This window comes from Peromyscus californicus, unplaced genomic scaffold (assembly GCF_007827085.1).
Source record: "Peromyscus californicus insignis strain IS unplaced genomic scaffold, ASM782708v3 Scaffold_13__1_contigs__length_99412109, whole genome shotgun sequence".
In the NCBI taxonomy this organism is placed as follows: Eukaryota; Metazoa; Chordata; class Mammalia; order Rodentia; family Cricetidae; genus Peromyscus; species Peromyscus californicus.
Window position 1 is genome coordinate 57726510 of NW_026294424.1, and position 12553 is coordinate 57739062.

The 12553-nt window shown below is 46.9% G+C and overlaps 1 protein-coding gene across 1 annotated transcript in view; it reads left to right on the top strand.

Moving 5' to 3' along the window:
• Positions 1-12553, top strand: part of CUNH4orf19 (chromosome unknown C4orf19 homolog) — an 80224-nt gene that overhangs the window by 52652 nt on the left and 15019 nt on the right. The window contains exon 2 of the mRNA XM_052734973.1: positions 5411-5460. The gene's annotated coding sequence lies outside the window, so the exon portion shown is untranslated. The remainder of the gene's footprint in view (positions 1-5410; positions 5461-12553) is intronic.

Genomic DNA, 12553 nt, shown 5'->3' on the forward strand with positions numbered 1-12553 from the left:
CCAAACTTTGTGTATTATGCATATGTGTATATGTATGTGTATATATGTCTATTTTATATGTATATTGGTTCTATCTATAAATATATATTATTTTTGCTTTTTGAAGCAGGATGTTGCCTGTAACTCAAATAAGTTCTTTAAGACTTTTGACGAGATTTGACATGTTTGGGAACAAAACAGAGGATTTTGTGCTTAAAAATATATGCATGTATGTATATATATATTTGTTACTGGAGGAAGCCAAAGGAATGAGGAGGCAGAAAAAAAAACCAAACAAACAAACAAAACAGGCGCTCTGGGGCTGGCCAGCCTAGCCAATCAGGAAGCTCAGCAACCCGAGACCTGCTTCCAAGAGAAGTGGAGGATGGTAGAAGAGGACACTGACATAAACCTCTAGCCTCCACACCCATGCACACATGAATGTATATTCACACACGTACACACACAAACACACATACACTCACACCACACACATGGACACGAGAAAAAAAAAGACAGAAAATCCAATTGTACAAATACTGAGGACTAAACTTTTAATATCCATCAGAGACGGCTCAGCTGTTAAGGGTACTCGCTGCTCTTGCAGAGGACTAGGGTTTGGGTCTCACCCACATGGCAGCTCAGAACCATCCGGAACTCCACTTCCAGGGGCCCTGACTCCTCTCCTAGCTCCTCCAGGAATGGTGTGCGCATGTGGTGCACAAATACAGAACGCAGGCAAACACTCATACACACAAATTAAAAATAAATACATCTTAAAAAATGCAATCCATCAGGAGATGAGTGAAAGGCAGGCTCCGGGTTGAGCCGATGGGGCTCTGCTCTAGGAACAGGGCCCTTCTTTGCACTGTAGCAATTCTAGATGTAAATCACCACTTTGTCCTCCTGCTCTCGCTCACGGGTCCTCTTTGATCATGACTTCACACCATGAAAAGATACTTCCTTGTGCGAGGCCAGTGGTTAGCTTCTCATAACCCCGGACAACAAAGGCCCCTCTGTGAGGACCAGGAATTCCTCTTGGAATACGGAGAAGGCCCCCAGCTGAACCGTATCCAAGGAAGATGTTGCAAAGCTTGCAAAGCTTGTTGGGAGAAAGGAGCCCTCCCTGTGTGAGATCTTTTCTTTCTGCTCAGATAATGGCCTTGCTTAGGGTTGGGGGTGGGAAGCCATCAAAGGAAAACAGAGGCCCGGCCTGAATGTGTTTGCCAATTACAAGGAAAAGCGCCCGGTGCCAACTCAGGCTTATCATGTTCAGAATTTAATGCCTTTTGGAAAGAAATCGGTTTCCCTCTCGTGAAGCGAACAGAAGGTTATAGAAAAAGACTGTCCACTTTGTGATCCAAACTGAGGCAAAAACCGATCTACAATTAAGTCACGCCTGGCTCAGCTCCCCTCTGTCATGCCCGCCAAGGAAGCCAGCATGGTGCTACCAGTTATAGACTGCCAAGTCTCGTGGCCTGGCATTGAAGGCCCCTCCTGACCTAACCTGAGTCCCTCTTCTAAATTTGAATGCTACCCAGCTTCCTTTTCGCCACCCACAAACCTTCTCCACGCACCATCCTCGCATCCTTCCACTCTCCCCAGGCCTTGTGGGGAGGGTCTATGGAAGGATGATACACTTCCTATGCGTGAGTCTGCCATGTCCCGGGCCTCGAGTAAATGGTAGCTCTTCTTCCTTCGCCCTTCTTTAAGCAAAGATCCCCCTTCCTGTTACAAGTACTTGAGCTCTCTGGTAATGACAAACACTTCATGAAAAAGCCAGAAAATTGGGTAGTGATGAGCAGAAGAGGTAAGGAGTGCCACCCCTGTCCCAGAAGAGGGCCTCCCGGAAACCAACCTCTTCATTGCGTCAGCAAGGAACAGCAGCGGAAATGGTGGCTGCCATATCTGCACCTTATCGCCTGCCAATCCTGAGTTGCCCGAGATCTGCATACCTCGACTGAGGACGCAAAGGCCCAGAGAGGTTGGGAGATCTGCTCCAGGCAACACAGCTCGCTAGCGGTGAAGCTAAGATTCCAATTCAGAACTTTCTGGCTGTGGGGCTAGCCCCGTTTTTCCAAAGGAAAATGCCTTTTCAAAGATGTGTGAACTTTGAGCCACATTTGCCCCTGACATCCGTGGGGAGTCCAGCAGTGTCGGGAAAAGTAAGAAATACCTCTTCTGAGATCAGGTGTGGCTCCACCTGAGAACCAAACAGCAAACGGCACAGATTCTATTCCGTGGGCAGTGGCTGGGGGAATACCAAGCAATACAAAATGGTTTACCAACAGACAAGGGACGTGATACCTCTAGGGGTTTAATGTCCTCGAATGTGTTGGGAGAAAAAAAATCACTAAAGGGGTTGGGCATTTAGCTCAGTGGTAGAGTGCTTGCCTAGGAAGTGCAAGGCCCTGGGTTCGGTCCTCAGCTCCAGAAAAAAAAAAATCACTAAAGAGCTCTAGCCAGTAGAATACTCAATGTGCTTCGTCCCCAAAGGCTGATATGTTAGCATCTACTCACACACGTATTTTAAGAACATGCAAAGTGGCTAGGTGGTGCCGCCTGGGAACCAAGCATCTAACTATTTCATTCTCAGTAATTTAAATTAAAATAGCCATGTGTGGTCAGCAGTTATCATTATTGGACTGTGTAGCTCTGGAACATTCGGAAAGGTTAACAGCACTTTGCCGATAATCTGTATTACATCACCGGGTCTCACGCTGATTTATTTATGTTTTGACTGTAAGCCTTATATCTTGAAGTGTAAAGGGAATTTTTCAGGGTATTGATGGGCAAGGAGGCCCCGAAGGAAATGATATGTGTAAAGGCTTGGAAGCCTTTGAAACACTGAACACACCAGGCTGACTGGAAATAGAATTAGAGTTTCAGAGGTTATTGGGGGAAGCCGTGGGTGTTGTGTAATGGAGGCCCTGGAGTCAGAGCTGAGGGTAGTAATGACTTGATGGGCAGCGCCGAGCCACCCAAGGCTCCCTGCCCGGAGGAGCTTGATGAGAACTGTGCATTCCAAGACTGGTCTACCCATGTGTTTGGATCCTGGCTTCAATCCATTTTTTAAATGTTTTTATTCTTGTGAATCGTGTGTGGTATATGCTATGTGTGTGGAGGTGCCCATGGAAGCCAGAAGAGGGCATCAGACAGATCACCTAGAGCTGGAGTTACAGGCCATAGTGAGATGCCCAATGTGGGTGCTGGGAACCCAGCTCCAGTAGTCTGGAGGAGCAGCAAGCACTCTAACTGCTGAGCATCACTCCAGCCCTTGTTAGTGCCAATGCTGCTCTCTCAAGGGGTCTGTCTATCCTTCGCTCAGATGGAAGCACATCTGTCAATCACTTGCAGCCATTTCCTGTGCCGTTCTGTCTCTGGTTGCAGTATCTGTCTACCCACCATGTGACATGCCCAGTGGTGGGTCCAGGAGAGTGACCTATTGACCTTTCATGTTTTTAGTCCTTAGCACCTGCTCAGTCACATCTCACTGTACACCTGTGAGCACGGAAGAGTAGCCTCCAACAAATAGTTCGATATCTTTTTCAATGCAAAAGCATCAGTTCCTCTGAGACAGCACACCAGGAAATAAGGCTGGGGCCCTGGGCACTGAACCCCTGCTGGGTCCTCCTCTCAAAGGTCCCACTGCTCCTTCTGTTTCTTTGGCCCCAAACTTTCCAGTCCATCCAGGTAGAGGTGTCTTCCCTCTTACAACCTTTCTTCACAGAGTGTTGCAGACCTCCAAGTAAACCCTTGGCCTGCCCAGGCTCCTCACTGATTTGCTCTTTAAACCTCAAGAATCCAGAATACTCATTCCTCCTCACGGGAGGTTGTCGCCTTAGAGAGCAAGCCGCAGAGTATTTACCACAGCTTCCTGGTACCTTGACACAAAGCAGGAGTTCAGAATTCTTTGTTGGCTAAGTAAACAGCACCCCTTGCTTCCTCTTTGTCAAGCTCGGTCTGCCTAAAGGCCTTCCTGTCATAACTGGCCATCACTAGTTTCCCGTCTGCCTGGCTCAGAACCGTCAGCATCTCAGAGCTGCTTGGTGGTGCGGTCTCAGTGCTGAGCCTCTCCGGGATATGTCCAGTGTTGTTTATTTTATACACCGCAGACCATTTGAGTTATGTGTTATGTGCGCTTTTGCCTTCTTGCTCCCTGTATAGGTGGATCTCCTAGTATAGGTGGATCGCTCCCTGAATGCATACACTTCACCTTACTCCTGCTGTGCTTACCAAGGAATATGTCCTCAAAATGCTCATGATAAATAATGAGGAGTGCAGTAAAAATTAAGAACAATAGGATGAGGGATAGTCAATGAATGTTTACAAGTTTTAGGGAACTATTGCATAATAAAAAATAGATACTGACTGAAAAGACATGGCTAACAATATGAAATTGAATCGCTGAATGTATGTAACTGTCTGGTGCTATATGGGAGGTTAGAGCTCATTATCTTATTAGTTACTTGAAAGTAGAATAAAAGCATGTCTTAAACGTGTCTGTATACAGTGAAGTATTTTACTAAATAGAGAAGTGAAAATCTGAACATTTCTTTGCCTTCTAAATTCTATACATCATTTTCATTATAAGCAAAGATATTTTCTAAATTATGTATTTTATTCAATGGTTATACTTTTACTAGTTGAAACATTGCTTGATATATCATTTAATTCCTCTCCCTCCCTCTCTCCCTATCTCTCTTCTTCCTTCTTTAATTGAAACTGTGTCTATCAGAGTGGAGGCATATTGCTAAGCAGTGTTTATGGGCACTACCCACAAGAATGTTAATATGTTTAAGCTACTATAACAAAACACCCTAGACTGGGTGGTTTATAAACAACAGAAATATCTTTCTCACAGTTCTGGAGACTGGGAAGTCTAAGGCCCTAGCAAAATGGTCTCTGCTAAGTTCCTATGTCCTAGATAGTGGCCTTTTCATTGGGATCTTGCTTGATGAAGGGCCAGAGGAGCTCCCAGGGCCTCTTTGTAGGACCTTGCCCTCATGATCCACTCACCTCCCAAAGCCCCACCTTTTGATGCTGGGGATTGTTTCAACATCAATCTGAATTCTGAAGGGAATGCAAGCATTCAGATCTTCAGATGTAGTCCAACATGCCCAGCGTGTGATGAACAGTTTACATGTTATGCCGTTTAAATCTCATTACAATCTCATTTTATGAATGGGAACACTGAGATGTTAGTTAATTGTTGATTGATTGCTAAGTGCCCGGAGCTGGGCTGCCAAGTCAGGCCTAACAAACCTCAGACCTCTTGCCTGCCTGGGCTGTTTCAAGCCAGAAACCCCACGGCAACATCACTGCCCTGCGCCCCTCGGGAAATGCCATCTTCTGTCATGTTCTCCACGCAGCCCCGCTGTGAAAATGTGGCAACAAGTATCCCTCAGTGTTCTGCTTTGTTTTGTTTCAGGAAGAGAAGTTAAACACCCAGAGAAGCCTAATGGACAAGCTCCCCAGCAGGTAAGTTGGCATTTTCTATTTTATGCTCTGTGGGGTGGTCTGTTCTTTATACTTTCCATTAATGTTATATCACTCAGCATAGAGATTTTCTTTTGTTTCCTGTAACATTGAAGCCAGCGGACAGAGCAAGTCCCCAAGTCTGTTTCTTTCTGGCTTGTTCAGATTTCAGTTCAATGATATGATTTAAAGTTTTTTTATGTTATTCTTGTTGTTTTAACATTTTTTTAATTTTTCCTTTATTTTATATGTGTATATAAGATACATATACAATATATGTGCCTGTGTAGCAATCAAAAGACAACTTCTAGGAATTGGTTCTCTTTCTCCACCACGTGAGGCCTGACCTGGGCCTTGAACTCGGGCCCTCAGTCATAACAAACGGTACACTTACCTACTAAGCCATCTTGCCAGCTCCCCCCTGCAGCTCCTTGTGATTATTATTATTTTTCTTTACTTTTTTTTGTTGGGAAGAGAATTTAAAATGTGTGTGATAAGACAGCAAACCAAATCTTCACAGTGAAAGATTTCCGCTTGCCCGAGGAGGTTGGAGCATCTCTAGTGACATTCACATCCCCCAGCACACTGGCTCTAAGTGTCAGTCATCCCAGACTGCAGCCTCAGTCCCCTAGGAATCTGTAGGAATGCATCTTATTTAGGCCTCACTGTAGATGTAACCAACCTTCTTATTAAATAAGAAACACAGAACCAATGCAAAGAAGAAAGCCAAGAGGTCAGAGCTAAGAGCTAAAACCTTACCCTTCCTCCTGCGGTGGTCCTACCTCTCCGAACCAGAGCTACCCCTGTGTTAAAGTCTTTATATAGAGTTCCTGTCCTGCCTTCTCATTGGTTGTAAACCCAACCACATGACCGCCTCCTCACGGCCTGTCTGTATAGGCCTCCAGGTTTTCCATGATTGGTATTAAGATTAAAGGCATGTGTATCCAATAATGGCTGTATCCCTGAACACACAGAGACTTACCCAGCTCTGCCTACCAAGTGCTGGAATTACAAGCGTACGCCACCACTGCCCTGCTTTCCTATGACTTGCTAATAGCTCTGACCCCCGGGCAACTTTATTTATTAACATACAAATAACATTTTAATACAAATAAAATATCACCATACCTCACCCCAGACCCCTGAATCAGAAGCTACTCCCAATGCCCAGACCTCAGGCAACTCCGGTGTATCTGTCAGGTGAGGGACCAGGTCCTGGGTTACACCTTCTGCTGCTACCGTTTGAATATGAAATGTGGCCCTCAGGCTTGTGTATTGAAGGCTTGGTACCCACCCGGCTGGGTGGAAGTGTTTGGGGGAGGTGCTGGATATTTTAGGAGGAAACTCCTAGCAGGAGGAAGTAGGTCCCTAGGGGCATGTCCTTGGGGACTCTATCTTGCAGTATGGCACCTTCCTGACTCTCTGTGTCCTGGCTGCTTCTTGGCACATATTTCCACAGCCATGATATTCTGCCTCACGTCACGCCCAGAACAGTGGGTCAGCTAGCCTTGGCCTGAGACTAGAAAACTAAGCCATAGTAAGTCCTTCCTCCTTTTAAATAATCACGTGGGTATTTGTCACCGGTGAGGACCCAAGGTACCCATCACATTTTCCTCCCGTTTATTTCTGACTCTCCTCCCTGCACCAACTAACTTGCGGGGCCATCTCCTACATTCCAGCCTGTTGCAACCCTACTCCGTGTATCTCAGCCATGGTGCATCCATTGTCCTTGCTCCTTCTGGAACGTTCTAGACCATCATGCAGTCCCATCTCTGCAGGGCTGGTTCATCCTTCCAGATTCGTGCTGTCTGCCTCTCTACCCTACCTGCCACTGAGTTGGATAGTGGGAGGGAGGACCTGGCCTTCTAGCCACCCTGCATCCTTCACTACTGTGGGCCCACATGTGTCCAGGGACCTCGTTTCATCTGCATTTCAATCTCCTTTCATGGCTACGTCCCGGACCGTTCTATCAACTGTGGGTTCTCAATAATAAGATCAGGCCACCGTCTCTAGGCGCACCAGATTTCTCATGCTCGAAGGTGTCGTGTGTCTGGTTCTGTTTGTTTCTAGCCGTGTTAGACTCTCCAGCCCCCAGGACTCTCACCTAATAAACCAATAAAGTCAATCTATTTAAGTTTATGCTAAAAAGCACACCGGGAAACGTCAGAGGCAGACGTGATGATAGCTGTCTAAACTGGGAGGTGAGATGAAAAAGCAAAGAAAATAGCCAATGGCCGGGTCAGGGAAGAGGTGAAGGAAGCTGTATGGCCAGGAAAAGAAACAGGCAGTGGTGCACTAGAGGGTGTAAGTGTCTGCGCATGCCCTTTCCTCTCCAAGGCTCTTAGCTTAAAGGAGTCATCACAGTCAGGGCCTTCAGCTCACTTCAGTCCCGTGCCTTCCCTGTAAGGGGCTGTAAACAGGGCCTTGGTGGATTCCAAACCACCGCTCCCAGGTCGCCATCCCCTTTCCTCACATTTTTAGCGGCTTCTCGGTCCACCCGGCCTTGTTCTATGTTTCCCTTTCAAGGCACCTTATTTGAAAATGTGGCTCATTCACCATGTGAGCTCATTGGAGGCGAGCAGCCCTGACACTCACTCCAGGATGAAACTCATCTGTTGCATCTGTTTCTTCCGTGGTGCGGCATGCCACAGCTTTCTTTAACTGAGCACCCACAGGACAGCACCTCGGGGCTGTGCTCAGGGGCCTTTAAACAGTGAAACAAACAAAAGGGGACACAAAATGGACTGTAGAGAACGCGCTTATCCAGAATAATAATTCAGCCAAGGAGACAGGAAACTACCCTGTGTGAGCTTCACGAGAAACACGGAGGCCAGATGATGCTCGTTTTCGCCGCTTGGCACATGCCCGTGTGTGTCTGCCGCACAGCATCGTATAAGGACTAGTGTTTGAGTTACTAATAAATTTTGTCACGTGAGCAACATTTGAAAATATGGACCACAAGAAGTAAGGATCAAGTCTAGCTATAAAATGTCAGTTAGCAGCTGGTATATAAGAAGCGCCATGTAAAGTTGGTGTTTTGACCATCACCTTCATTATTGCATGGTATTAAATATCCTGAGGCACTGGACATCTCTGGGGAGGTTTTAGGTGGAGCAGTGATGATAATGGTTCAGGTGTGTGGTCTGAAAGGATCTTGTGGCTCTGTGTGGCTAATGTGTTGGAAGGGGACATGAACAGATGTGGAGACAGACTAGGAAATGGTACTGTAATCGGGGTATTAACAAAGAGATGATACTGCCTTAGAACCGGGCATAAGAAATGGCCATGGCTGGAAGGAATGGGTCTAAGAGAGAGCCAGGCCTGATGGCATATGTCCGTAATCCTGGCACTTGAGAGCACCTCACTTCTCTCCCAGAGCACCTCACTTCTCTCCCAGAGCACCTCACTTCTCTCCCAGAGCACCTCACTTCTCTCCCAGAGCACCTCACTTCTCTCCCAGAGCACCTCACTTCTGAAGTAGTTGTCTAAGTTTTGCACATCAAGCAGTTCTCCACCTCTGCACACCCGCTGGGTGTAACACAATCTGACCAACTTCCTGCTTGAGCTGCCCCGAGGTAGCAGCACCAGATGCCACAAGTTAAGGGCCACGGCCACGAGACTGTCCCCGCTTCACATGCTGGTTACAAACCTGGACCCCAAACATGTGGCCAGGCAGTCATAGATCAGGGTTCTCAAGGTACCTTCCTTGAACTCAGTAGTCTATTTGAATGGCTCACAGAACTGAGAGAAATTATTGAGTTACATTTACTGGTTTGTTCAAAGGATAGTTTAAAGAATTGGATGAGCAGCCAGGTGATGCGGAACAAAGGCAAGGTCTAAGAGGACCACAGAGCAGAAACTTCTGCCCTATGGAGTTGAGGAGCACCACCCTCCCAGCACCCAAGAGCGTTTATACACTACACAGGGGCATTTACACACTACACGGGGGCATTTACACACCATACAGGGGCATTTATACACTACACAGGGACATTTATACACCACACAGGGGCATTTACACACTACACAGGGGCATTTACACACTACACAGGAGCATTTACACACTACACAGGGGCATTTATACACTACACAGGAGCATTATATACACTACCCAGGAGTGTTTATACACCACACAGGAGCATTTATACACGTTTTGGCAAACCATACTGCCTGTGGGATTTGCAGAGTTTAATCTCTATCTAATTTCCAGTATCTACCATCACTTCTAACACACACACACACACACACAGAAACAGATAGATAGATAGATAGATAGATAGATAGATAGATAGATAGATAGAAGAGAGGGAAGAGAGACAGAGAAACAGAGATATCAGTGGATGATATTGAACCAACCAAAACCTCCCCTTGATGCTGCGGTACTGGTAGTATCCTAAGGCTATCCAGGGAACCCAGCCTAAATCATCTCAGCATAAACTCAAGTGTGGCCAGCAGGGTTCCTTATGTCAAGAAGCCACTAGGACCTGGGAAATTCCAGAGGCTTTTGGAGCTCTGTGCCAGGAACCAGAGACAATGATTAAATCTATTTGTCATAACCCCCTATATGATTTTATGTGCACCTTGACAAGACCTTCTGGTGAAACAGTCTTAAAAGTAAAATTGATCATGAAAAATAAAGGCGAGGGACAGGGGCTGGAGAGATGGCTCAGCAGTTCAGAGCACTGACCGCTCGCTCTTCCAAAGGTCCTAAATTTAATTCCCAGCAACCACATGGTGGCTCACAACCATCTATAATGGGATTTGATGCCCTCTTCTGGCATGCAGGCATACGTGCAGACAGAACACACATTGGGGGGGGGGGGGGAGGCGGAGGCAGGGGAGGCAGGGGCAGGAGGAGCAGGAGGGAATGGGTCAAACAAAACAGAGCATGTTTTGTGGCTTAGATCAGAAGCCGGGCATGTGGTACTTGCCTGTAAACTAGCACTTGGGAGCCTAAAACAGGGGTGTCCTGAGTTTAAGGCCAGTCTTGGCTACATAGTGGGACCATGTCTCTAAATAAACAAATAAATAAAAATTTAAAACTATAGCAAAGAATCCTATTTGAACTATACAGGATAAGTGGGAAACAGAGTCATCTCTCTTTCAGATTTTAAAAATTACCTCAAGAAAACTATTCTCTGAAAACTCTTCAAAGTGTATGAGTCCATATAGTCCCAAAGATGAAAAGTTATCTAGGGAGTCACGGCCTGGGTCCACCTAAAGCTGCACTTTTATCGCCACGGTAGGCGATTCTCTCTAAACGTACTTAGTTTGGATGCCATCGTCTCTTGGGTCTTCTAAGCAACAGGGTTTATCACTGATGAAAGTCCATGGTGGTGTATGAGGGTCCGTGATGATCAGCTGACCTCTGTATGAGAGCTCTCTGTATGACTTCCTCCACAGACACAGTTGGCTCTTTGTGTCCGTGGGGTGTGCGTCTATAGATTCTGCCACCTGCTGAAGATGGGAAGTATTTAGGAAAAGTCGTCACAGGGCTGTTGACACATACTGTGTAGTCTCGCCTCGAATGGTAGTGAGCGTGTGGAAACCTGTCCAGTCTTCCCTAAATAACACAGAGCAATAACTGTACACAGCATTCCCATTGTGCTAGATGTTATAAATTATCTAGGGATGACTGAAGTGCTAGAAGCAAGGCCACCACCAAAGAATAAAGGATATAGGAGGATGTGTGTGGACTATACGTTACTACTACACCATTTTGTGGAAAGGACGGGAGCAGGTAGGGGTTTGAGGAACATCCCCCATGGATACCAAGGGACAGCTGTCCATCAAGACCAGTGGGAAATTTGCATCATCCACTCTAAGAGCTGTAGGTATTTATCTTCAGCAACTGACTTGGAGCCTCATGGAGGCCGTCCTGTGCCAGCCTCACTGTTAACAGGGCCCAACACCTGTACCAGTACCAGAGTGCCTTCCACACCCCAGCAGAGGTAAAGGCCATCTAAACTTGTTCACTAATGTCACTCACACCTGTTGGTGATATTGGGGATTCCCTAAGATCACGAAGCATGGTGTGAAGGTCCTATGTCCCTTACACTTTCTCTAGGGGAAAATTTAGGGTGTCTGCTACTAAAGGGAGTCAAAGGAGGTTGGGAGGAATTGAGGGAACCTGTCCTGAAGTGACATTACAGGGCAAGCGGGCTCAGGTGGGAAAGAGAAGAGAAGTCACTAGAGGTAAGTCCAAGACTAAAGTCCTCCATCACCACCCTTGGCTCCGGCCCTGTGACCCGCCCTACCCAAGGCACTTGGCATGTGTGCCATGCATGTTACACGACACTGGTTCTTTCAGAACCCAAGACCAGCGATTGTCGCATGACTAGGATTTAGTCACGGAACCAATCTTCCTTTGACAATGAGACTGTCTGTAATAGGTAAGGTCCTGAAGGGGACGGTCACACCTCCTTGCCAACCCAGGAAATCCTACGTGGCATGTGGTCATTTGGTTATGCGGGCACGGGAAAAACTGGGAAGCAAATGAGACGGTGAGGTGACACAGACCGACCACGCCGGTAGATCTTTCCACCTGCTGTGATTTGAATAGTTGTCCTATCCAACTCATGTTGAACTTTAACCCCAGTGCCGCAGTGCTCGGGGTTGTGGGATCTAGAGAGGTGCTGTTAGGGGTAGTGGAGTAACAGGAAGACCACAGGAGGGGGTTCCTAATGAGGAGGATCCTCTCCTCCCTTGCCTGCACTCGCCCTCTTAGGCACACTCATCTGCGTCCCTCCCCATTTTCTCTCGACCGTTCACCATGTAAAACCTTCCACCATGTGCTGATGTAGCCAGAAGTCCCTCGCCAGGTGTAGCCATTAGATCTTTGCAGCCTCCGCATTCTGAAAAATAATTGCTTTCCTTTATAAAGGACACAGCCTGTGGCATTATGCTTTGATTATATGAAACAGATACTAAGACACCCCTCCGTGGTGAGAGGTGGAAGAAGGCACGAAGGGCTTTGGTGGAGCCTGTTGGGAACCCGAAGCCACAGAAGACATGGAGTTGCTTCCAGCATGGATAGCAAGCAGCCTGTCTGAGATAGAGAGCGAGAGACGGATCCCTGACGTCTGCCCTCTTTGTC